Here is a 26,505-nt window from a genome sequence, read left to right on the forward strand (position 1 = left end):
ATAAACATACTGCAAAGTAAATGCTAATTTCTTAGGAAGCAAATTGATGGTTAATGTATTTGCTGGAGGTATTGATTGCTGATGTGAAGCTTCTATTATTGCTGAAGTACTGCCGCACTGATGGCACGACTAAGTATGGGGGAGTACTAATTAAACAGAGGACTGTGAACAAGTGAAGCAGGAAGGTGTTGAGGGAAGAGATTTTTTGCCTTGTTTGAATCTATTCCTCATATGTAAGTGCAATCCAAGCTATAGATGCCAAAGTAAAATTTCTAAATAATCTGTAAGAATTCTGTGCTCATCGCCCTATCTGCAGTGACAAATTTCCATGAGCTCTAGATGCTTTCTGGGATGACTCAAGTATGAACAAGTGATTTGGAAAAAAATATTATCTCTGAAGAGAATCCATGGTGACAATTTCTTTTCAAGTTATCTTAAGATTTTCTACTTACTGTGATTTCTTTTAACTCAAGCTTGCACTGAATGTTGGAAATGAAAAATGAATTTGGACTTGGGGACATATCTGTGCCTTTCAACCGCACGTTCGATGGTCGTCTGTGACATTTGCATGGTTGTGCTTTTAATATGGTGACATATTTGGTTACATAAAACACAGAAAACTGTGCACCTCAAAGCCTTTCTGAATGCTTGTACTGGAAGGTTGATGCTGCAGTCCTGACCTCTTTGAACAGGCGATGACAGCGCAGATGTGGCCAAATAGAGAAAGGCAGCGAACACTTTCACTGTCGTGACAGATCTTGTTATAAAAGATGAGGTCAGTCACTGTAGAGGCTCTCAAAGTAGCGGATGAGGTGACAGTGTCTTCTATTGTACTGAAAGCAATAGGAAATTCAGTCCTCAGACCTTTGTTGTGTATTCTAAGCTATGCTAAGATCACAGGTGAATTATTTGGCATCTGGCTCGACGAAACAGCGGTTGATGTGCTTCAGAACTCCTAGTGACTGTAAGGCAGTGTCTTGCTCCTCTGCTTCAGGAAGCATGTCCTTTGGTTGTCAGTGTAAGGATAGCTGGTATTTCAGCCCTGACGTCTGCTTTTGTCATAAGCTCTGTGTGAGAATGGGCTGAAATACTAAGTGGATTACTGGCTTTTTTCTTTGTATTTTAGAGGACAATAATGCATATATAAAATCCAAGACTTCCTCAGGCTGCTTGTGAGCCTTCTCTAAGGGCAAAACCAGCAGTTGGATATTTGAAATGTGTTTTCTTCTGTTGATTTAAAAGGCATCTTGATGAGCAAATTCATCGACACCTGGATCTCCTTTTACCAATGAATGATTTCTGCCAGCTGCGCAGAAAGTGCTGCTTCAAGAATGCAAACAGGATTTGCTCCCTGATATGAAAAGAAATAAAATTGTTTTTGAAAGAGCATCTTATATATATGCTCTCAGTTATGAAGGAATTTGAAGAAGGAAAAAACACATAACAGTCTGTTTTCATGTTAGCTTCCAGAAAGAAACCCTTAGACTTCTCCCCTGGATGTATTTTGCAGTTATTTTAATTGCTCAGGATCTGACCAACACACAAGATCGCAGATGCAAATGATGACCACATCCACAACAGAGCTGACATAATCTGCAAAGCTAGTACTAAATACTGCTGTCAGTTGCACTACTGTAGCTGAAACAATGCTGGCATGGGTGGTCATCATGCTTTGGCTTTACTCCAGGAACAGATGCAAACTATTTGCATTTAAATTCTGGTATTTCCACTTTGCTACTCTGATCAGACTCAAACATGCAAAAAATGCTACTTTCTCAACAGTAATTCTGCATTGTATTGAGTTAATTAGTGCTTTTCATTACAAAAGATGCTATGGGGAACACACAAGGCATAGCAGGTGCAAGTCCTTTGACTTAAGCTCTAATTGCTGCACTGCTTTGAGTAATCGCTTTGGTGTCTCAGAAGTCCTGTATTTGTCTTACACCGTAGGAATTCCAATGGGCTGCTGTTGTCTGTAAAAATCTGAAGGGAATGAAATAGAAAGCAGATGTCAGCCTTATGTTCTGGTGGCTAAGCATTATATATATTAGGTATGAACAGGTTTAAATTAAGCATACTTAGATATTAAATGTTCTGAAAATACATTGTCCAAAAATAGATGTTACTGAAGAATGGGGCTTTTCAAGTTGGAAGATCATAACTTATATCTTCATATTTCTATATTTAAAGAGTTGTGATATACTGTTAGCAAAATTAATGCTGATTTTAGTCTCAAGTGCTGTCTTATAATCATCTTTGCATAAATTAAGTATTTTTCTGTATTATAACATCACTAATTAGACATTAAAATAATTATCCCTGCCCAGAGCAGGGGAATTGGAACTGGGGATCTTTGAGGTCCCTTCCAACATAAGCCATCCTATAATGAAAGCTCACAGTATAAAATCAGCACTTCTGATGGCAGCTGTATTCATATGCTTTCCAAGCAGTGCCTGCACATGTTGAGGTTCATTCTGTAACTTTACAGGACTGTGCAACAAGATCAAAATCTAGCAAAACAGGAAGGAAAAATCCCGTGAATAAATACATCACAAAATTTTTGTTTGAAGTGTGTACCTTTTTAGTACTCCTTTCAATACACCTAAAAGTTCTTAAGTAAATTGTCTATCTGATTTTTGAATTTTGCTTGTGCCAGAAATTACTGTTTCCTACGTCTGAAGAGTAAATAACAAATAATTGTATCTCAGGGAAGTTCGCTCAGCATGTTTATCGTGTCAGTGTAGTTGTTGGAGAGGAAGGGCAAAGTTTGCACAGTTTGTGCAATCACCTTTCTTCTGAAATGTGAATTGCCATTTGCCCTTGAAGATCAAGGGCACCTATCGGCCAGCACCTCATCATCAGGCTGAAGCCTGGAACTGCTTAATTTGGGGGTTCTGTGGTGGTGTAGCTTAGGGGAATGCATTTGCTTCTTGCAGTGGTTGTTTCCTGTGGAGGTGGTGTATGTGTGTGGGAGGGGTTGGTTGGTCAGGGCTATTTCTTGCTCGGCTACAGCATAGTGGAGATTTGGTCTGACAATTGATACGCTGCTTGGAGAGAAAATATTATTCTCTGTCTATGTGATATTGCTCTTTAACACATCTCTTAATTTCAGGCTACGACAACTGTTTCCTCACTGCATGACTATTTTCTCAGTGAAGCTGAGATGAAATGAGGCAGCTGTTTTAAAAACAAATATCACAGGAATAAACATGGCCTCCAGTTGTGGTTACAACAAGGGGGCACTGTTTAGTATTCTCTCCTCCTCCACTGTTTTTAAAGGCTAATGAAAGTCCAAGGAGATAAGTTCATAAGCCACACCAGCACAAATCCCTATTATTGCGCTGATGATGAGCCTAGAGAGTGGAGATTTTCTTTGCGTGCTGCATCTTTGTTGCCTTCTGTAAATGCTTCACGTAGCAAGAGGGATAGATAGTGACACAGATGCTTTAATTATTATTTGATTACGGAGGAATCTATTCCGAGGAATATGCAGTTAGCAAAACTTCTTAGGACTAGCTAACCTCTGAAATTAAAATTAATCTGAACTGTGCTTCTACATTCTGAAAGAATATCATTCCTCACAAATCTCTCTCGTTGCGCCTGCTAGCTGCAGGAATTATGAGGGCACAAGCTGTGTGTGCAGCTCAGGAGGCTTTCAGGTGGCAAAGAGTGCTGTGCTGGTATTGTAATGGCAGATGCAAACACTTATTTATTAACTTTCCTTAACATTCAGCATGTTCATTTAACACTGGTGGAAGTTTTACTCTTATTTTCTGTAGAATCTAAAATACCATTTAAATATTCATCACATATACTTTAAAATCCTTCTTCAAGAGAGTGGCATCAGTTCTTCCTAAATCACTGCTCTCCAGCCTAGAAGAACAGGACCTGCTGGGCTCCTCCTGTGCTTCTCTGTTTGGGACACAGTGTTTGTAAGTTGGAGTATGGCAGCAAGAGGTTTCTAGCAGCAGTGAGCTTCGTGAGACCTGCTGGTTCCCTCTGCTCATAGAAGCTGTGTGAAACTGGGCTTTGTTGATCTCGAAGCTCAGATGCTTTCTGAATGGATGGGGGTTGTAGGAGCAGTATCAGGTGGCTTCGTTCTTCTCACTGACATGTCCATTCCAAAGTCTGATCTTGCTTCTGACCTTGTGTGCTTTCAAAAGCCTGGGATGTCCTAGACCTACCACTGAAGGTGGCTGGTACAGCTAAGGACAGATCAAGTTCAAGACACTTAAACCTTCCTTTCTGAAAATGTTGTGAGCACAATTAAGCCAAAGTGTAGCAGTATATACTGTGTTCGGTAGCCTGATGATCTCCTCTGTCCATCATAAGGACACTTACGATGTACCTTTAATGTTTCTTCTTAAGAGCCCTGAAAGCCTCCAGTTTCAAAGCATTTCTGTACACTAGCAACTCCACTAGCAACTTATGGAAGATTTGTCAAGGGTTGCTTTAATAAATTAGGTTATTTACTTCTGCCTGAAATTCCCTGGTTGGTGACCAAGAGGAACTTTGTATTAAGCTGTACAGAGCATAATGAAGTTGGTGTAATGATTTGATGTGGAAATGCCTACATACGCTCCCCCACACTCCAATAACAACAGTTTAAGGGGAAAAAAAGGTGGAGAGAGTACTATTATTGACTGGAAAAGATTCCTTAAAGCATCTAGGGATGGTTTTATATAAACTAAATATAGATTGTAATGTGAAGACTATAAATGTTAATGATAGTTTAATTTTGGACGTCATAAAAATTGGAAATCAAACTATTTTCTTAAACTTTTCTGCAGGTAGTTACAAATGCAATCTTTTTAACTACATATATTTATATATATAGTATCACACATATATATAGTATCAAAGTAATTAATATTGCAGCACATGTACAGTAAGATGACCTATTCCAAAACCATTCTTCATCAGCAGACTTACTGGGCTGACTTATTTCTTCTGGAATTAAAAGGCTATAGTGAATTGGCACTGTGTTTGCCTCACTTAATGAATGCGGTTATATAAGAGTTGCTTCCCCTTAGCTGATTGAATTGTATTTCCCATGCCACTTCTTGCTTTCCATGTTGCTTATAGATTAGCAAAACAGGCTTTGCTATATTTTCTGCTTTTCTTCTTGTATCTATTCTTCAGGCTTATTAGCACAAAGTAGCTTTGAGCCATGGCTTGGACACCAGAGATTCTGAAAGCTTCAAATAGCCATAATAATGGAGCGGGATGAAGGATGCTGGTCGCCATGGGAACAGTGCATGTGCCACACAAGATAATGTAACTGCTGTGGTGCAGAGATCTGTGCTGCATATTGATTGCAAGATTTCTTGGATTCCTTTTTCATTTTTTTGCTTTGCACTTTGTTCCACCCAGCAAGTGAGGGAAGCTTAGTAGCTAGACTAAATCCAGAGAGACTTTGCTAATTGGGAAAAAATAAATAAATAAATAAATGACACTCTATGTGAGGAGAGAGGAGGGGGTCACAATTACTTAGTACTTTCACAGCTTTTTGTCATAAAGTTGATGGTGTTTAGACTGGTGTTAAACTGGAGTTAACCAAGTCATGGAACTGAGGCACTCAGGGTGAGTGTCCTGAGTTAGGGGTGACAACAGAAGGCCCCAGGAAGCTGTGTACGCCTTGTGTGCAGTGTCACCTCCATCACTGCCTACAGGGCCAGGGAGCCTGCCAGTATGCTGAGACTGTCCTGCATTTTGGTTGTTTGTATTTATGGAAAACGAGGGTGTCATTGTTTGATTCCATTAGCTAACTCAGATAGATCTAAGTTTGATCTAGGTTTTCTGGTGCCAGAAGTGCCAGTATCAGCAGGCTGAATACTGCACCCCTAAAAAAAAAAAAGCAGTCTTTATCCTATCTTTATCCTGGCTTCCCTAATGGGGGGCCTCTTCAAACGATGATCTTGTGCCACTGTAACTGAACCCCTACCTACACAAAGTTTCACGGAATGACTGTCACCTGGATGCATGCACAATGTCTCGGTTCACCTATGTAATGCATCTTGATTGCTCTTGATTGTACACAGCTGAAAAATTAGGTTGTGTTTTAGCTTGTTAAGGAGTCTATTTTAGTGTGGTGTAGAATGACTAAGAAATAGTGGTTGTTAACAGCCAGGAGAATGGAGTGTTGGTCACTGGGGAAAGAAAAGGCATGCAGGTCTTAGTTTGGAGGAATTCTGTGTGAGCATGATCTGATTTAGTCATGGTGTTGGTTAAAATTTGGGCTTTTTCTTTCAAGCTGTGAAAATGACACCTTTTGGAATGGCACCATCAACCAGGTTAGCATAGTTCTAGTGAGTTGCTATCATTCTCTGCAATGATGAATAAAGGTGAATTAATTGGAACTGCTTTAGCTATCCTTCTGCCACCTAGGTTTTCTGGATCCTGGAGCAGCAACATAAAAATTGTAATAATTGCCCAAGTAGGCTAGATGCTCACTGGCATAAAACAGCAAAGGTCTGTGGTCTATCTAATGAGTAAAGCACAGCATTGCTGCAGATAAGCCCTGGCATGTGATCTCAACAGAGGCTCGCATTCTTCTTCAGGATCCTTCTCCTCTGCTCAGATAAAATCCCTGTGCTATGTTCATTCCTCACTGAAAAGCAGTTGTGTCCATTACTGCTCAGGATGATTGCACAGATGAGATACAGCAAATTAAAGCTGTCCTTCTAATATGATCCCCTGGGGAAGGGTGATACCAGAAATGCTTGTTTGCCTCCAGCAGGGTTGGTGGTGATTAGTCACTTGTCCTCTCTCTAATGGTAAATCTTCATTTCCTCACTGCTGATGTTACTGAAGCAAACCTTTCATACCATTCTTCCCAACCAAAGTGCAGAGACACCCTTTAAATCTCTTCTTAGACCTGCTTTCCCAAATCTTTATAGAACAGAATCATAGAATTGTTTGACTTGGAAAGGGCCCTTTTAGGTCATCTCATCCAACTCTCCTACAATGAACAGACAAACCTACAGTTCCATCCAGTGCTTGGAGCCTGGTCCAGTCTGACCTTGAATGTCCCCAGGGATGGGGCATCCACCACCTCTCTGGGCAACCTGTGCCAGTCTCTTACTACTCTTAAAATTAAAAAAAAAACTTCATCCTTGTATCCGGTCTAAACCTCCTTTAGTTTGAAACCACTTTCCCTTATCCTGTCACAACACACCCTGCTAAAGAGTCTGTCTCTTTCTTTCTTATAGCCCCCCCCCTTAGATACTGAAAGGCTCTCAGATCTCCCCAGAGCCTTCTCTCAGAGCCCCTATCTCTCAGCCTGTCCTCAGAAGGGTGGAATGCCTCCACTCAGATCATTTTTGTGGCCCTCCTCTGGATGTGCTCTAGCGGGTCCCCATCTTTCCTGTACTGAAGACAGGACAACTTGATGCATTACTCCAGATGAGATCTCTCAGTGCAGAGGGACAAGATCATTTCCATTGCCCTACTGACTGTGCTGCTTTGGATGCAGCCCAAGGTACAGTTGGCTTTCTGGGCTGTGAGGGCACACAGCTGGCTGTTAAGCTCATGCCCACCAATACCCCCAGGTCCTTTTCAGCCGGGCTGTGCTCTATCTTTGCATCTCCCAGCCTGTAGTGGGAGTTACCATGACTCAGGTGCAAGACCTTGCATTTGGATTTGTTGAATCTCATGAGGTTCACCTGGGCCCATTGCTCAGCCAGTTTAGATCTCTCTGGATGGCATTCTGCCCTTCAGGCTTGTTGACTGCACCACACAGCTTGGTGGCATCTGCAAACTGCAAAGGGTGCACTCGATCCTGCTGCTGATGTCAACGATGAAGATGGTAAAGTGTACCAGTCCCTATATTGACCCCTGAGGGACTCCACTTGTCACTGATCTCCATCCAGATACTGAAGCCATTGACCACCACTTTTTGGGTACAGTCTTGCAAGCACTTCTTTATCCGTTGAATAGTCCACCCTAATTTCATTCCAATATACTGAGAATAATTTTGTGGGTGACTGCGTCAGAGTCCTTCTCAGCATGAAGAGTTTGTTTCTGTCAGAACAGGCATCTCTGGCAGCCGTAACAACAATGGAAACAAACAGGGAACATAGAAAAAACACTGGCACCTGAGAATTACTGAAGATGTCTCTTATATCTTTATATTTCTTGATCTCTAGAAAACCCCTTGTCAGAGAAAATACTGTGTAATTATTGATCTGATGTGGTGTTTGAAGATGGTGTATATTGTTTCATGCCTGTCTTGTGCTATCTGAATCTCTCACTGTTGTCTGTATCCAACCTGAACTTTAGGAAGTGAATTGGTGAGATTTTCTGGGTATGTTTTAATAATATGCTTATCTTGAGGGACAAATGGGTAACTTGCAATACATGTGAAGTGTTATTTGTCAGAGCTGTGAATACATTAGAACTACTAGGCTAATGTGCCTTGGAGTCTTTGATCTATGCAAGTCAATCCAAATGCAGTGCTTCAAATATCCTTTTTTTTCCCCCTTGATTATTCTTTATTCCTGTTTTTATGCCCTACCACTGCATCTCAGCAGCATCAATTCATAAATTTATTACTTCTGATGTTTTTTGCTTGTATTTTTTGGTTGGCTGGTTGGTTGGGCATGTGTATAACTTTCTGTAAATGCATACTGCAGCCTGGCTCTAAGTGACCATCAAGAATACTGGTGAATAGCCTTTCTCTTCTTTGTGGTGTTTTATGGTGTTGGTGTCTGTAGGTCTATTGCATTCATCACACAAATTCCCAGACTCAAAACTGTGCTGCTTTTAATAAAGGCAAGAACTGAGGTTATAGTATGGTATCTCTTCAGCATTTTTTTTCTTCCCATGTAAAGCATCGTTTGAGAGGCTGCACTACAAACACGAGAGATGGGATCTGCTGCAGTCATCTTGACTGCCAGGTGTATTAAGTTTATGTTAATGTTATGTTAACACAACATTTGGTGACTTGTATGAACTACACCAAATCTAAAAGTTGCATGTGATTGCTAAAGTCTTGTGTAGCATTTAGCGTACGACATTCTGTTAATCCATCTTGTTTACTAAATCTGTAGAAACAGAGTGATATTAAAGTAACAGTTAATGCCCTACAGCTGAATGGATTCTAGGGTGCAGGTCCGTTAAGAAATGCAGCTGCCCTTCCCTATCCCTATCTAAACTCACAAATCTCTGGCATGCAACATGGTTGGTTGAATATATTAATGCCCCAATAATCAGCATGAGTAATTGAGAAGGAATAAGAAGTAGTAGTTTTGAAGAGAAGAATAGGAAAGCGAGCCAAGCCCTTGCCTTAGGAGGACAGGGGTTTTCACGGAATGAAAGTTTGGTCTGTAGTTTGATCCCCAGTGTCTGGGCCCTCTAAGGAACAGAGGCAGGGTTTTGCTGTTCATACTCATACAAGCACATGGAGACTGTCTTGGGTTTATCATCCAGAACTCCCTATTTGAGGGCTGCTACCAGCCATTAAGTCTTTGAGAGGAAGCAATGAAACCTGATCAGGCATAGATACATGTGACGGAATTTCATCTTCATGGCTGGATGTAAAAGAAGATTGATGATTCTACTTTGCAGTTATGCTCAGAGGGCTGCTTAAGGAAGATAATTTTCCCATGTTTGCATTCAGCTACTCCAAGTGTATCAATTTCCTCTGAGGATGATTTTCATTTTACACAAGAAGAGTTTCCAAGGAGGTGCTAGATTTACAAGAGCAGTTGCCAAGGGCCTCCAAGGGACCTGACAGATTTACAGACTGATGACATACTGCCAGTGTAGTCTCAATGGGAATCTGATTTGATATAAATAATAAAGAATTGTTCAAGGGCAATGTCAAAAAACATATTAGGCCAAGAAATATTGTGGTTTGTCTAGCTGTAGTTTCTCTAACAAAAGGGAATTGAACTGTGACTAGTAGTGTTTGTTTATTACAGCTCTATACTTTTTCCAAATTAAAAACTAGCTTGATCATTGTATTTGAATTCTGTCAATCTTTGTGGTGAAGCAGACTGCATAAAAATAAATAGGTAGCTTATGAAGATAAACTCATTGAGGGAGGTGGAAGCGTTAAATGAAAATTACTTAATGATTACTTTATTTTTAAGAGCATGTAAATCTTAGCCCAAACGGTTTGTTAATGGGTAACTACAGGCTTGGGGATTGCTAAGGTGGGCTGTTGAAAAACTCCAGGAAGATAACAACAAAAATTTTGGTGCTTTTTTTTCCCCTCTAAAACGCTATTGTTTGCAGATCACGTCTGTGCTAGCACTGGCAGTATTAGAAAGGCAACCCCATTCATTTGTTCTTTTGTCCTTTATAGAAGGACTTGCTGCCTTGTCTTTTGAGTAACACAAAAGCTTTTTTCTTTCTGAGGGACAAATGCAGTCTGAGTGAATCCTGTATGATTGGTTTCATTTCATGTTTTCCTCTTACTGCTATTTTTGAAGCTGCAGAAAATTGCAACAGAAATGCATTGCAAGGGCCGAGCTGCTTACATGGTGCTTTGCTTCAAGTGGTTAAACAAAAGTGAGTTGCCTAAAATATGGCAGCTAAGTATGTGAATGAGTATAGACATATATGTATATAGCATGTATATATATGTGCTAGTGAAAAGCCACTGTGCCTACAAGTCTATTCATTTATGGATGTATTGTAGTTCCCGTTATATCAGAGGTGAGGTGGGGGAATAATATTCCTTCTTTATGGGTAATAAAGATGTTGACCTGAAGTGTATTGTATTAAGGCTTCCTGAAAAGCTATTGCAGCTTATTTTTGACACAGCGTATTATGGGGATTAATCACATTCGTGTATTGCAGTTGAGATTAGCTGCTTGCTCACTCCATGCAAACAGTTTAGAAAGTGCACTGATAGTGGGTAATGCTGAAAAACACACAGTGTGGCAAAAAAAAGTGTGCAGGAGATTTATGGGCAGTTTTCTTCCTATGGGTGACAGAGATGTGCGTATTGATGTGTCCATTCCCTTGTGGGTAGAAAGACGCATAAATAATAACACTACAAAGGAATGGCCACAATGAGTGTAACATTACCCTCTGGTGTCCTCTTTGAAAAACTGATGGAATCTATGAAGGCCCAACTCTGTGCTTGCCTTGCTGCTCGTGGGACCTTTGGGACCACAGAAAGAAGCAATGCAGATTGATGCTGCAACGACTGCTGCTTGGTTCTGCAACAGTGATTGCTCTTTTTTAGACCTTTTGGCTTTAAGGAACAGCCAAGGAATATAACTGGGCACTTTTCATCTTTCATCTACTGTTTTGTTCCACTTGGTCTCCTACTCTTTGACAGTGTAGTAAAAAGGCAGTCTGCTGTAACAGATCAAGCCTTTCCCAGCAGGTGTGGAGTTTGACATTGCTCTCCTTGAAGAGGTTAGCTTTTAGAGAAGAGCTTTGAGTAGCAGCAGGTACCTCTCCTGAAATGCAGCATGTCAGATTTGTTGCTGTTTTTTGCTTGCTCTTGGATTAGGAGCATAAACCAGAAAAAAAAAAAAAAAAAAAAAATCTGGGTTGAAGAATGCTATAGCCATTAAAACAAAAACAAACAACAAAAAGATAATTAAAAAAAACCAACAACAACAACCCACCACACAAAAACAAGCATCAAAAAGAAATGGAGTTGTTGCTTGATACTGTGGAACACAAGAGATCATTACACTCTCGTGTGTCAGCCTATCTTGTGTCTGAGAGCAAAATATATTGCTGTCTAAAGATATTTTTTCATTAATGCTGTATTTGTGCACTTCAATGGGGATGGATAGTGTAAGATTTATGTGGGTACCATACATTCTGCTGTGCCTACGTTATCACTTGTTATGCTGAGCTGATTTCTACGCAAAGTATTAAGTGATTCTATCTGCTGATTTTCTACATTAATTTGTTTGTTTTTTCCCTACTGGGCTACAGTGAATAATTAAGAGGGTAGCAGGAAGGCATTTGCTGGGTTTTTGAGAAGTGTTTGTTTTTCTGAAGTGTTTGGTTTAACAAGATGTCACTTGTCCAGCAGTTTCTTCATGATGTTTCTATCTTCAGGATGGAGGGTTTACTCGTAGCCAGTAGAAACGAGTGCTTTTCCAGTGGAAGCTGGGGACTGGAATTGTTGTTAATAGTTGTTGTGGGCTGGAGCACCTCCCCTATGAAGACAGGCTGAGGGAGCTGGCCTTGTTCAGCCTGGAGAAAGGAAGGCTGCGGGGTGACCTCATTGCAGCATTTCAGTACCTAAAGGGAGCCTGCAGAGGGGAGGGGAATCAACTCTTTGAAAGGGTAGATAACTGCAGGATGAGGGGAAATGGTTTTAAGTTGAGGGAGGGGAGATTTAGGTTGGACATCAGGGGGAAATTTCTTACAGAGAGAGCAGTGAGGTGCTGGAACAGGCTGCCCAGAAAGGTGGTGGATGCCCCGTCCCTGGAGGTGTTCAAGGCCAGATTGGATGGGGCCCTGGGCAGCCCGGTCTAGCATTAGGTGGAAAGGTTGGTGGCCCTGCGTGTGGCAGGGGGGTTGGAGATTGATGATCCTTGAGGTCCCTTCCAACCCTGGCCATTCTGTGATTCTGATTCTGTGATTAATGGGGAAGCCCAGGGATCTCTGCAGTAAGCTGTAACTCGACTGACCTCACTTAAGAGTAGTTACCATCGGAGTTCTGTGCATTTAGACATGGTTATGGGGAGCATAAAATACTGACTCAATAAGAGCTGTGCCTGTGACATTCTAGGGGGACGTTCTTCATTTCACCAGGAACCTTCTTTGTCTAGGGGAAGATGGGTGTTATGAAACAATGTTGCTTCCACTGTTTTAATTATTTTTTTATAAGACTAATTCAGTCTCTGTTAGGTAGTACCACTGATGCTGCCACAAATGATTGTCACTCCTCAAATGGCAAAATAAAAGAATTTACATTCAGGTTAGAGCAAGGCTCTGTACTTCATTTGAATGATGGTGACAGCTTCTTTAAAATCAGAGGTGAAACTCTATCAGTGGTTGGATGTGCAGAAGAATCTGAAAAATATGCAACAGGAATACTCTGAACGATTTGTGTTTGAGGATGTCTAAACTGTCTTGCAAATAAATGTCTTTAGCATCACGGTTTATTTCTAGAGAACTTTATTTAGCAGGAGCATGAGTTATCACTGCCATGTAACAGTCGACGTTCACAGTTTTTGTGAAAGATCTACTACTACAGAAATAAAGGGCTTGCTTTGTTTACAGGAGGAGGTAGCTGGGAACATCCTTCAGGCAGTTGTTTATAGCTGCTGACATGTAATAGAACACGAACATGCCTTTGCTTGTGGAATCTTAGATTGGCATCTTTACACGGAATCTTCAAGGGTAGCTTAAAGTTGACACTTTGTCATCTGGCAGTGATAAGCCCTAAAAAGAGCTGTTGTATGCACTGGAGTGTGTTATGCATAATAAAAATCACTGCAAGAGTTAGAAATGGTAGTTTGTATTCAGCAGCTGAATTATGTGAGGTATGGAATGCTGTCTTGTGTGGAACATTCTCAGTTAAGGGGAATTGCTAATAAAGGGCTGCAAGATTTGGTCCAATAGATCTTAAGAAGTGTAGTGCTATTTGTGGATATGATTGGCAGGCATAATCCCTTTCCCGCTCTGCTCTGCATCTTTCTTCTCCTAGTCTGTGCCAGCCATTAGACCAAAACATAATTAAATCTAGTCTGTCAGAACCAAAGGAGACGTAAATCATTCAAGGTACTGTTTTCCCTTAGAAGGAAAATAGACACCAGAATCCTACAGAGATGTGTGCATATCTATTTTTGGTTTCTTTAAAAGTCAGCCACATTGTTTAATATAATCCAGTGGTGATCTTTTGCTTAGTCTCTTAATGGCACATACATCTTCGGTATTGCCTTCACAAAACTCATGAATGAATGGGAGATGTTATTTTTAAAACAATATATGACACTACCATAGTTGTTCCTTTCTTATATATTAAAGCTATTAAGTAGATGTTATTATCTTTTCCTTTTGGTTGTATCATTTGACACTTGCAATTTTTTCTGTAGCATGAGAAAACAGCTTTCCTCAGTTTCCCCTTATCTTTCACTAAGGCACATGATGACTTGCTGTTGTACCATCCTGGTGTTTCCATTTTAAAAAGCAGCAGTAAAAAAGGGCTTAGGGATAGGAATGACAGAAGTCTGAGCTGCAGATGTATTAACTGGGGAAGAGGAAGCTGAGGGGAGACCTTATTGCTCTCTTCCAATACCTGAAAGGTGCTTACAGCAGAGCAGGGTTGGTCTCTTCTCACTGGTGACAGGATAGGGGAAATGGCCTTAAGTTGTGCCAGGGGAGGTTTAGGTTGGATATCAGGAAAAACTTTACAGAATCATAGAATGGCCTGGGTTGAAAAGGCCCACAATGCTCATCCAGTTCCAACCCCCTGCTATGTGCAGGGTTGCCAGCCAGCAGACCAGGCTGCCCAGAGCCACATCCAGCCTTGAATGCCTGCAGGGATGGGGCATCCAAACCTCCTTGGGCAACCTGTTCCAGTGCCTCACCACCCTCTGTGTGAAAAAACTTCCTCCTGATATCTAACCTAAACCTCCCCTGTCTCAGTTTAAAACCATTCCCCCTTTTCCTATCACTATCCACCCTTGTAAACAGAAGGGTTGTTAAGCACTGGAATGGGCTCCATGGGGAGGTGGTTGAGTCACCATCCCCGGAAGTGTTTAAAAACTGTTTGGATGTGGTGCTCAGGGCCGTGATTTAGTTGGGGGTTGGTAGTTAGGGTAGTGTGGTTAGGTTGTGGTTGGACTCGATGATCTTTAAGGTCTTTTCCAACTTGAGTAATTCTATGATTCTAATGTAGCTTTGCTACTGGTTGGAGATGATCAAACAAACATTTGCACTGGCTGGAAAACTAAATATAGTTTATTAGCACTACAAGAAAGTGGGGGGGAGAGAATGTATTGCTGTTTCCTTAATGAAAAATGTTATCTGCAGCAGCTGTCTTAATGGACACAATTTTGGCAGATTTCCTGTTTTCACCAGTTACTCTGAAGAATCAGTGAAGCAGTACAAATGCAAAGAAGGCATCAGGGCAGAGTAGCCTGCTGATGGTGCAAGGTAGATCTTCCTTGAGTAAATCTAAACCTGTTAGAAATACTTAGAAACACTGCAAGGACACCTGAAGGATCAAGAAAGAAAAACTGCAATCCATGGGTCTCACATTTCTTCCCTCTTCCCTCAGCATCTCCAAGCAGTGTGTCACCTTCAGTGATGTGGCAGGAAACAGGGGACCTCATGGGACACAATCAAATAAAACTTAGATTGGGAAGGACTTGTGAAGGCAATCTGGTCCATGCGTGTGCACTGAGAGTACTGGTTATATCTGCATTCAAATGGCTTTTAGGAATCAAGGACAAATCAAGAAATTCTTTATATGTCACATGGGTTGTTCACTTTCTCTGCTGCTTCCAATTTGGTCATTGAAAGCAATTTTTTGTAATTGTACAGAGATGAATATTTCTCTCCTTACTGTAACAACTTTGTGTCACTCTGGTTAGGCTTTCTAAAACAGTTCTCTTCCTTCGCAGTAATGTGATGTGATCTCAGCATCAGTGGGTGCTGAGAATAGTCACCACTTAATAGAACTGAGCTTCAGTTTGCACAGTTTGAAAGTGTATTTGGATCGTGTCCATTACAACTGACTTAGATTAGTTTAGAATTAAATTGAAGAAGGAAAGGACACTCTATCTGTGTTATGCAGATAAGAACTAATATTTGCCTGTGAGGAAATCTGGTTTGTTCTGCCTCTCTTATTTTAATTATGCACCCGCTTGGGACTGTTTGAGTGTAACTACTATGCATTATTCTTTGGGAGACCTTGCTTCCTGGTTATCTCCAGGAACGGACTGCTTCAGAGGAGTTTGGATGTGTTGCTCACATTGAGTACTGTGCAAGCCAGAAAGATTTCTATTTTTCTGGAGGGGAGATGCAAGATATCGGCTATTGTCTAAGAAGCAGAAACAGATCTTTTTTTTTTTTTTTTTTTTTTTGTATTTCACTTTAGGAAAAAGATGCCTTTTGGAAAGCAAGTGATTATTAAAGAATAAAGAAATAATTAGAATGTAAAGCAAAGCTTTGTCATTTAAATCCAGGTTTTATTGTGCTGGTTACTGGGAAAAATAAAGGAAATTGTTGTGTGTGTGCATTGGTATGAACAGGTGCAGCAATTGCTTTTGAAATGAGTCCAAGCAAGTAACATTAAGTCCTCATTTTACAACTCAGTGATTGCTGTGCAAAGAGCAGAACTTCCCAGCAGCATAAGCAGATATAATTCCATTGATAGCTTTGGCACTGAGCCTATTCACTTAAATCAGAACTTAAATTCATGCTTCAGTAAACAAAACCTATTATATTATATAGGTCGGTGTTGGTTTTGGGACAGTTCTCAGTATTTTCGAATGCTTACTCTTCCCAGGTTAACTCTGCATTCCCCAAAGGGACTATGCTTGATTTTTTAGCAGCAAGGTTTTGCTTAAATACACAGCTTTTTGTTTGCTTTGTTCAAACAGACAAGAACAAAAAGGAAATTAGGCTGAGAAACATTGATATCTATAGCCTCTATTAAGAGATATGGAGCAGGGATGGCCACACCTCCTGAACCTCAATCCTACTGGCCAGAGCAACTTGAAAGACCCTGACCCAGTTATGCTAAACTTTGTCAGTATTAACTTAATTTCCAATATGTGATTAAATCTCACTGGTTTAAAGCAAATCTTACACATTTTATGAAAAAGTAGCGTTTTATTTGCCATCGCTACCATCTCTGTTTGATAGAAAGAGAAGCAATGGTCTCTTAGAGCAGTGTTGTTTGCTTCATATTTGAATGGTGACATTTCCAACTAAATGACCTAGAAAATTGTTTGCTGAAAATAAGAAAAAATAACTTGAGATGGCTATTGTACACCATCCAGCACTCAAGTCTGCAACAAATTGCCAGCCTTTCAATACCTGACACTATGACAAGTTCTCAGCCTGCAGGCTTGAGCAAGTGATGAGCTATTCAGATCTCAGCTTGCAGAGTTGCTGCTGCTAATGTCATGTTTGGGGCTTTTCTGAAAGTTGATAAGCTGAGCAAGAACGTTCTACTGGCATGCAATTTTTCTTTGTTTGAAGGAGTCCTTCTCATAGCATGCTGTACTCCATTCCAGGTTGTTTGTAGTTACTGAACCTGGAGTCCCAAGGATAGAAAGCTGTTCATGTCACTTAGTGGCATCTTTTTGTAAGTTCTTGCATGTGTCAGATAATTCTTAATTTTATTTTCTTTGCTGGAGCTGTTGCCTTAGTAGCTGTTTCAGATCAATTTTTTTGTTTTAGTTTTGCTTTTCAATAGGAAATCACACCTCATGAAAACGCTGCAATGGGAAACAATGTGTAATTCATTACAAGTCTTGTGTATTTTGGGAAACATCCTTTTGGATTTGATTGCCACAAGACAATATTTGTTGCTATTACCTGTGTCACTGTGGGTCTTTTTAGCTACTTTTTAGAAACTTATAAATGGCAGGTAGCTGAATGCTACTGTGTTTCCAGTGCAGGCTGAGGTAACTGAGCTTTAATGTACCAAAGGTATTCTTTCTGGGTTCCTGATTGGTATGTCAAAGAGAGAAATGTTCTCAGAGAGATACTTCTGTGGTTTCTACTGAGTCCAGCTATTGCTGGACTTAACAACAGTGCAAAAATACCTGGAGGGCAAAGATGTGAGAAGTAAGGGAAATAGGGCTTTTAATTATTTTTCTCATTCTGAAGTTTGTTCTTTGGTTTAACAGCTTCCTGGAATCTGGAGGTGGCACCAATCACATCTAAGGTAGTATTCATCAGCTGTTAGAAAAGAACCACAGATGCACAGAATGCAATTACCAAAGCTGAAACATTGCCATGATTCTGGATATATTTCTCAGAAAGTGCCAAGGAAGACTTCTATGACAGTCACAAATTATGCCACTTACCTTTCTGATGGGATGCAACTATAAGCACATTACGAGGAATAATGCTGCAGAAATAATTTGCCTGGCACATAAATTGTTTCTGCATGCCATGCTGCATGTGATAGTATTCCTCAGGAGAAGAGAGAGAGACAGCTGAGCTGCCAAGCAATTTAGATAAATAGTCTGAAAAGGACAAGTGTTGGTTACAGGAGGATATAGGTAATTAGTACTGCTTGTTGTTCCAAGTTTATTTCTTCAACTGAGCAGCCATGTATTACACTGCAAATAACTGAAACTACTTTGGACTCATCTGTAAATTAATTTGCATGCCCAATGGTACCCCATATTTTATAGCTTTGAATTCTTTGGGACTGTTAAGGATTTCTTTGAAAAATCTTGTTTATTCACTTTCTCGGGTAGAACCTGCGATGTTGTCTAAGCTAGAAGAAATAACAAAGAAACTTTTATGCATCATGAAGAAAGAAATATTTTGGATCTTGATTTTATTTTTAAGTCCATTCTAGAGGAATGTATCTAAGATCTCTCTAAAGAAAAGAGGCTTAAATGAGTTAAGAGGCAGGAACAAGAAATGCTGTAAGAAGCAGAGGACTAAGCATAGTGCATAACGGGTGGACTGTTGGGCTACGTTGCAATGGACAGATCTTTTCCCAAAAGTGTACTGAACAATAAAGTTTGTTTGCTTTTTTTTTTTTTTACCAGAAGGCAAGAAATGCTCAAATCTTAATGGTCAGTCAGATTTTTATATGTTACTTTGATGTCTGGCTTTCTGGAGGCCAGAGGAACAGAAGTTGGAAAATCCTGGAGAGCACACAAGCAAGAAACACCATCGAAATGTTATTTCAGACAGTAAATAGGGAGATTCATTCTTCTACTATATCCTGTCTATCATTGTTTGGGCTGTCTGGATAAATTCCTGGCATCTTGTCATATGATAGCGTGTTTATCTTCATCACAGACTTATTTCACTTATCTAAGGTTTCTGTTTTGAATGAGTGAAGACATAATGATGCAGTGTAGTTCTCTACTTTCCAAGACGCTTCCAAATTGACAGTGATTCCTTAGGGTTGCTAGGACAGTAGCCTGGAACCCCTTCATAAATACTCTCTTGATCCTGTGACATATCTTTGAAAGCCAAAGACCATTTGTCTGCAGGATTTGAGAACTACTACTACTACTACAGTAGAAGGACTGTCCTGCTAACCCTGGTGCATGTATGCTTCCAATGCTTTTAAAATCTCATTCTTTCATTGTTATTGAACATGAACACCTAAATGACTGTTGTTCCCTTTCTGCAGTCTACTTTTGGTGCTGGTGTCTCCTCACTACTTCTTGTAAGATATTCTCTCTTGACGTGGCAGCTGAAAGTGAGCATGTTCTCTGACTTCATAAAGGGCTGAGGTGGTCCTTTAAGTCAGAGAGAACACAGCCAGTGTGCAGTCTGGAGATGGGTGGTTGTTTCTTACTTCTGACCCTGTCCCTCTTCATCTGGAGTTTGCCCCAAATCCAGCCAGAAGCAGAGACGAGCTAGTAACTTTTTGAATAGAACCAATACCAGAATGAGAATATGGAGGAGCTGGAAATTCAGAAGCTGAGGGATTTCCTACACCACAAAACACAAGCTCTTTCCTACTACAACATGTAGTGAACTCTGCTGCCATGGTTGTCCTCTCCAAATGTAGTATATGTATGGCCTCACAGTATGGCCCTCGCTTGTTTTTTCTGTATCAGTTCAGGATTCCCAAAGGACAGCAGGTGTGAAGAGCTGCAAACTCAGCTGTCCCAAGGAGGAGTTCATTCCTCTATAAACGCATCACAATAGGAAAAGATTAAATGGAAGAATAGGAGCTGAGGCAAGGCTCTAAAATACTTGTTGTTTAAACTCTAATTATTGATGTACATTTTTCTCCTTTACCCCAATCCCTTCTCCCAGTAGTGCAGGCTGGTGAGCTACAGCTGCTGGATGGGTCTCTGTTGGGCTTGGTGTTGGTGCTGCCCCTTTAGCTGCCTTATGTCATTACAATTACATGATTTCGTTAAGCCTCTGTAATGGGCTTGTCAATGGAACCTTTGCACAAAAGTGTGTGTTCAAAGCGTGTCTGGCTGTAGGCTTTCCATCATAAATCACGAATGTTTGCCGTGATAAAGTTTAAGAAAATGGATGGTGGTGAGTTTGGGTTGTGTGAGGAGTCGAGATATTTTGGGGAGGGGATGTGTTTTTGTTTTGTTTCTAACCCCCTTCTGTTGCTTCTTCAGAGAACTGCACTCCCTAGATGGAAGATATAATGGATGTATGAATTGCTATTTAATCAGGGATGCTAATTAAGTCTTAACTTTTAATGCTTTCATGGGAGAATGACTGGCAGTGGCTGGAATTGCAATTGCAGGAATTAAGTTGCTCTCAGCTCAGTGGGATCTGAAAGTGCTACTTTATGAGGGATATTTAGGATATCTGGGGTTTAGAGGCATTTTGCCTTCTTCCTCACTTCTCTTGGTCTGAACATAATACTTGTTGCTTTTAAAAGGAAATAATCTGAAATAGTGAGGCAATGAAGAATAAAAAGGAACATATTCATTTCAGACCTTTAAGCAGTGTTTTGTATGTGAATAATTACAGTAGTATATCCATTTTTGACCTAGAGTTAATGTAATTGTTGGATGAATACAAAGCCATTCTTAGCAGAATACTTACAGCTTTTCAGCATTGCTGGTTTAGTTCTCACATGCAGTAGGGGAGCCAAGTTTCTTTGTCACGACTATCTGCTCTCTATCAGACACCAACAAAGCGTTCCTACTTCTGGGCCTTGGTAGATCTTTTCAATCAAGTGGGTCAGACTAAATACAGTGGATGAGATGGGAAAAATTTTGGAGACAGCAGTCTATGGAATGACAAGAATCCTTAGCTGAAGTGGGAGAAAATCTATAGTGTACTTTTCAGGCTTATGTAGTAGAGAAAACACCAAAGCAAAAATTGTATATTACAACAAATAGCATGCAGGTCTGCTTAGAGATTAAGGATAGGATTTATTTATTTGTATCCCCTAGAATTTATTTCTTGCTAAATAGATATTAATGATATTCTGTAATACTCACTGCAAACTTTTTGTCCTCTGTGTTGGTTCAGTAATAACATAATCTCATATCAAATAATGTGTCATAAGGGACAGAAGGGAGAAGAAAAATGTTCTTCGTATTTTTCTCTCTCACTATCTCAAACATACATCCTCTTAAGACAGCTTGGAAAGGCAGACTATTTTGGGGGGAAAAGTAATTCAGAGAAAAGACAAGTATTTGAGGTAGGAGAGAGTAGAAGATGGACTTAAGAGATTTTAAATAAATAAATAAAAACATGATATAATCATAGCCTCTGGGGCTTTAATAGGAATTCTCAGCTTTGGTTTTCATAGAATCATAAAATGGCTTAGGTTGGAGAGCCTTTCTTCAAAGGAGAGGCACTCCAGCTGTTTGATCACTTCTGTAGCCTTTTTGCTAGAGAAAAGCCTTCCTTTCCTTCCCTCTTTCTCCCTCACTACTTCAGCAGTCATTTCTCTGTCGGGCTGGAGGTAGTGAAAATGGAAATGCAAAAATGAGGGGGTGAACACAGGGAAGGTGTGTGAAGTGGGCACAATAATGCTATAAGGCATGATGCCAGATCTTGCTGATCAGAGGTCATATGGTCTCTCTTTATTTGAAGAGCACAGGTTAGGAAGTTTCATTTTCTTTTGGATGAGTGCAGCGCCCTGTATTCTTGTTCAGCAGTGTGCCACTTGTGTTGCTGAAGTATGCTAAACTGTAATACCATGATGACAAACTGGCAAAGACTAATTGAGGGCAACAGAAGCTGCATACAGCAAATGACATTGAAATTGCCAGTGCCAATGTAGTTGAGCAAATAAAGCTAACTCAGCAAATGAGCTTGGGTACTAGACATGCTACAGTGAGTTAGCTGATGAGCTTACTTGAATGGGCTGCATCCAGCAGTGAGATAGCTTTTTCAGAGCTATTTTAACTGTCTTGGTGCTGGACTGCATTGTTTAGTGTAGACATTTGTGCCAAATTATGTGATGCATGGAATTATCACTAGCACCCTGAATTTCTCTCATCTGTGCATAAACATAATAAAGTAATCTGAAATGGTGCCATCCTGGCTTCAGTCTTCTCTGAAGCAGAAGTGACGATTTTAACACTTGAAACAAAGGCCAAGTTTTTCCGTTTTGTATTTTAAACCTGTACCCAGAGCTGGGATGAGCTACTTTTGTCATTTAAGATTCTTCCAAGTCTGTTCTATGCAAAGCTGGATTGGGTTTTGGGTTACTCCTACCCTGCCCTTCTTGTGATTAAACTCTGCCTGCGAGGAGGGAAATCCTTTGAGAGAGAGTATTGGGTTTATGAGGTAGATGCCTGGCCGAGGTAAGCCCACCCCACAGATGTCAGACATCCTACTTCATGAGCTGTGCAAAATTCTGGATACCCAATTACTACTTGGTGTTCATTCAAATAAATGGAAATTGGTGAGACAACAATTTTGAGTACTGCAAATTGCGCTCTCATTTTGTGAGAGGAAAAAGACAGGTGTTTTATAGGCTTGTTTCTCTGGAGTTCAGAGTCAGAGTTAGTGACCTTTGAAAACTTGAGTGTTACTCCTTTACATGCTGACTGACCTCTATATACAAAGAGGTTGCTCTGTGAAACGTTTCTAGCCACTCAAACGTCTGATCCTCAAGTTTTAGAAAATGTACCTTTTGACTGCTAGAGCCAATTCCAGGTTGATCAGTTCCTGTTGGCTTTGGCAGGCAGCTCTGGGTGATCCTCCCTGTGCGAGGAGGTTGGACTGCATGGTCTCTGGAGATCCCTTTCAACCTCATCTGTTCCATGATTCTGTGATTCCTTGATTCTTTTGGACAATTGTGGCCATCTTATCTTTTTTCATATAGCTGTAAAATAGACAAATGATCATATATTGCTTTTTAATGTTCAAAAGCTGTTACATTCAATGTTCTAACAAGGAATTGCTCTTGGGAAGAGTACTCTGAGTTATTGTGCAGGACCAGTATTTCCATAGGTTGATCCAGTGAGCAAATACATGCTTTTCTAAGATCTATTGCACATTTTACCTAGAAATCTGCTTCTACTTTGAAAGATTTTCTGGGCAGTGCTGAGGTTGTAAGTGAAGTGGAATGCATCGATCTTGAGGAGCTGCTACAGGATTAAGCGAAATCTTTGAAAAGGAGTGTGGAAGAGAACATGTACTAGTGTATGGCAGCAGAGGAAGGGATCCAGCCAAAATAACTTCAGGAGTCTGGAAGCCTGCTGACAAATAACGTTGCTCATCTATTATCCATAAGCAGCTGAGAGTACTTGGTTGGCAAGAAAATGTAACTATTGCAATTTTCAGGCTATTTTCCCAAATAAATTAAGAGACAGTATTATGCATCTGTGATTGCCTAAGGACACTTCTTTCAGATCACCATTTGAGGAAATTCTGGCACAATAATCTAATTTGGATGCATGAAAATAGGGGTCATTCATTAACACATGAATGCCAGAAATGTGTTCTGTGGTGTATATGTGCACAACTTCTTCCAGTGAGGGCCCTCTGTGCCAGCTCAGAGCAGAGCTGAGTGACAGGCATGCTATACAGGTGTTTAAGACTTGGATTTCCAGATGTGCTTTAGGGTCACACCTAGAACTGAATTCTTGATCGTTTTAGGAGTTTGTATGATTAAATACTAATTATAGGTCAGATCAGAATTGGTGTTAGAGCGCAGAATCAAGTACTCTATGGTTGCTGCTGGTGGTGGTTAACATTACACTGTTGGTTTTCTTGTTTGGTTTTCTGGTTTGGGAGTTGTTTTTTTGCTTGTATGCTTTGGTTCTTCTCTCCCAGTCCCATCCACGTATACTCTTTTACCTGGGTTAGAATTCATGTGGCTTGAGTAATTTCAGATAAACAGAAAAATATTAATTTTTGAGAGAAACTGCAATGGACTTTGCTGATTGAGGCGTTGGTGTCTTACTGCTACTCTTGTTGTAAGGGATGGGGGGAGGCAGCTAATTGCTGACTTAGCCAACGTTTTGGTTATAGCTGGAGTTCTTGGAGCAATCCAGCTAGGGAGGAAATTTGAGCTATGTTTGATTTGCTGTTAATTGTATTAATAACAGAGCCATTGTCCAGAAAAGGACTAAATTCTTGAACCAGAAGTATGCAGCACAGGTTTTGTTTTTCTTGAGTTGAAAGGTGACTTTATTTCCTCTGAGAAAGTATTCATCAACATAGCTTGTGTTCTGGATATCTTAATGTAGTTTTTATACATGCTTACAGTCATTAGTTTGCAAATGATGATTGAATTAGCAAATTAGATTCATACACCCTTCTCAAGTGCTGCAAACCTTGCAATGTTATGGCTGTAAAAGTCTGAGGAAGGAGTGGGAAGAAAGCAATTTCCTAAAGGAAAAAATCATACTGAATTATTTGCTGCAGCAAATAAGATTTTGTCTGGTATAATTAAATACATATAACTGATCTTTTATTTTTCCTAGATTGTCAGATAGGATTAAAGTGGTATCAGTAGAAGTGTTCAAACCACCAGGTGTGGGTCTGAACAGATGTTTCTTGATGTGCTATTGTTCAGGTCAGGCAGAAATAAATCTGGCAATCTTGCATATTGATGCAGGCTCCCAACCTCATCCATTTTGAGAACAGAGTAAGCCACACGTGCAATTACCTGATATGAAAACAGTTTTCTTTCTTTTTCAACTTTTTCCTGATACCTTTAGGAAAGGTCAAGCTTCCCTTAACCTGCACGCAAAAATAAGCAAAATCGTATCTCCATGAATAATACTTCATTCAGGTGGCTTATATTTTCACCAGCTCTTTTAATAATAAGTGATAGCCCTCTCCTTTGCCACCATGAGCAGGGTGTTTGCCTTCTGACACTCTGGTTTGGACTTTATACTGAAAAATTTTGTTAAGACTCCTCGATATCAAGAGAAATCACGTATTATACTTACTGATACTAAATAAATTTCTACCTTTGCATGAACAGCTTTCCTTTTACAATGTAAGTGGACAGTGGGTTGAAACTGGAAAACTTAACACATTCCCTTTGGCAAGGCTTGACTTACTGACAAGGTTTTTCTGTCACCTCAAATGTGTTATAAATCAGCCCATTCGCCTGGTCTTTGCAAAGAAGAAACTTGTCCCTTAACTTATCCAGATGGCATACTTTTGTCTGGGATGTGCAAATTTGCTTCTTGTTGGTCTGAACTTCCGATCAGCTTAATTACCCCAGTTAAGTACTGCGCCAGTGTGGCACTGATGGGTCTTTCAAGCCAAGCTGGCAGGCACCAGTTCTGCATTATTGACTTTGAGGGGAAAACTGTCCCAGATATGGACTATAGTTGTCAGGTTGCAGTATTAGTCTCTGGATCTGAATTGTCCTCTTCTCTCCTTGAAAAGTGGGTATTCACCAGATGATGTCTTGTCTTTCTATTTGACAATACTGGCAAGCTCTAATTAATGATAGAAAGCAACAGTCAGCTTTCAGTTATGAGTAATGTGGGTGTTGATGCATGGATATGTTTTGGTAGACTTGCTGTAAATAAGTGTTTTGTGATGGTTTTTAAATTTTTTTTTAACTTCTTTTCATAAGGTAGGAAACAGCCTGTGCTTATACTGAAGTCAGTAAAGTGGGTATTTGGCTGTATATTTAAAAATGACTGTTTGAAAGCTGGCCATTCTCAATGGTCCCAAATTCTGCTGTAGAAAACAATATGAGATGCAGACAGGAAGTGCCCAAGGAGGTTAAGCTTATTTCTGATGACCAAAGCAGCAAAACCTGGAAGTTTCTTATCATCTAGAAAGCTAGAGGTGGGTTAAACCTAGGTTACAGTGATTGGGTTACAATGCACATTTCTCATTACTGGAAACCTCTTCAAATTAATTCTGTTCTGAAGACTGACCAGAATCATCACTCAGAAGGAAGGAATGCCTGGGTGCACTACCCTCTGTGTAAGATGCCACACCATACAGGTATGCCTGCCACAGACCAAGGGATCCCAAGTTGTCTCAACCTAGAGTCTGCAGCTGAAGTGCCAACGAGGTGCATGGGGAATGTGTATGGGCAGGGGCTGCACCCAGAGCTTCAAGCTTGGTACCTTGCCAACTATAAATATGATCCCGTTACAGTACTGTAGGAGACCTGCTACCATGAACGTATGGAGAATATAAGAAAAGGTTTGCATCTCTCAAGGATATTTAGTTACGGAAAGCTAAGCATGAGATGCTGTTCTATTGTCATCAAAGGAACTGGGACTTAGGGATGTAGCTGCAAGTTACACAAAATGCATCTGTGTTTCGTTCAGAATAGTGCAATTTTTTTAGAGTAGAATCTCTCAGCTGTTGCAGTGTAGACTTAAAATGACTTGGGCCAGGAGTGAAACTTTGCTCTGTTGGTATTACAATGCTATTGAGCCATCAGTTAACAACAAAAGGTTTTCATTTTCAAAATTGTCAAATATACCCTAAGCTTCTTTC

General features: G+C 40.3%; 1 protein-coding gene across 5 annotated transcripts in view; it reads left to right on the forward strand.

Annotated features, from left to right (window-relative positions):
* SLC6A1 (solute carrier family 6 member 1) overlaps positions 1 to 26,505 on the forward strand; it is a 104,556-nt gene that overhangs the window by 45,738 nt on the left and 32,313 nt on the right. The window lies entirely within an intron of this gene.

Source organism: Phasianus colchicus, chromosome 11, assembly GCF_987193195.1.
Source record: "Phasianus colchicus chromosome 11, bPhaCol1.hap1.1, whole genome shotgun sequence".
Lineage (NCBI taxonomy): Eukaryota > Metazoa > Chordata > Aves > Galliformes > Phasianidae > Phasianus > Phasianus colchicus.